This window comes from Penaeus monodon, chromosome 19 (genome assembly GCF_015228065.2).
Source record: "Penaeus monodon isolate SGIC_2016 chromosome 19, NSTDA_Pmon_1, whole genome shotgun sequence".
NCBI classification, from domain to species: Eukaryota; Metazoa; Arthropoda; class Malacostraca; order Decapoda; family Penaeidae; genus Penaeus; species Penaeus monodon.
Genome location: NC_051404.1, coordinates 2,153,172 through 2,154,025, shown reverse-complemented (window position 1 = coordinate 2,154,025; position 854 = coordinate 2,153,172).

The following is an 854-nucleotide window of genomic DNA, read 5'->3' as shown; positions in this document are numbered from 1 at the left end:
CCCACTTCCTGCAACATTCAGATAACTAATTTCCGTGATAAGTACTTCAGGCATTTCCATTGACGATGCTGATGTTTACCCCCAGCAGTTTAGGTCATGATAACATGATATAACCAAATATATGAAGTGACCTTGGCCGGGAAAAGCGCGGTATGATGGGCGTTCTAGGTTTACACTTTTGAGATGAGGGTAAGTGTTAAAATCGTCAGTGCAGATCCGTCTGGTTACATCAGGACGCAAACCAAAATAAACCAAGTCATCGCAAACAAATAAGGAAGATGGAAGAGTTTCAAACATTAGAGAAATGAATGTAGGGGAAATTACAAATGGCACGAGGTTAAATACTACCACATTACTCTAAATATAGCTTCAACCAGCCTTCTGTCCCTTTGAACGTGAGAACCCATGGGAGCAAGAGCATGGATGAGATGTTTACGAAGCACGTAAATAGGGTGACTTGTAAAGACTTATTAAACCTTTTTAATCATAGAGGGTTTTGTAAATCTGTTTGTTTGAAGTTACTGGCTGATGCTACTGCACCGACTTTCTCTGCATTACATTAAGTGCCACAAACGTTTTGCAGTCACCAGGAATCAAATATTCCTTTACTCTCAGTATTCATATCCGAGGATGAATTACGTGAGCAACGATTTAGTAATATTTAAGTTTTTTTTTTATTATTTTTCTTTGGATTGAAAACATTTTTACTTTTACGAACTGCTAACACAGTGGGTTTTGGGCCCGAAGAAAAAATAAGTAATTTTTTGTATAGTTCGTGTATAGAATCCTGATCGAGAACTTATCGACTTCCTCCTAATCCGGCGTGTGTGATAACTGTCATAGCTAGTTTCTCG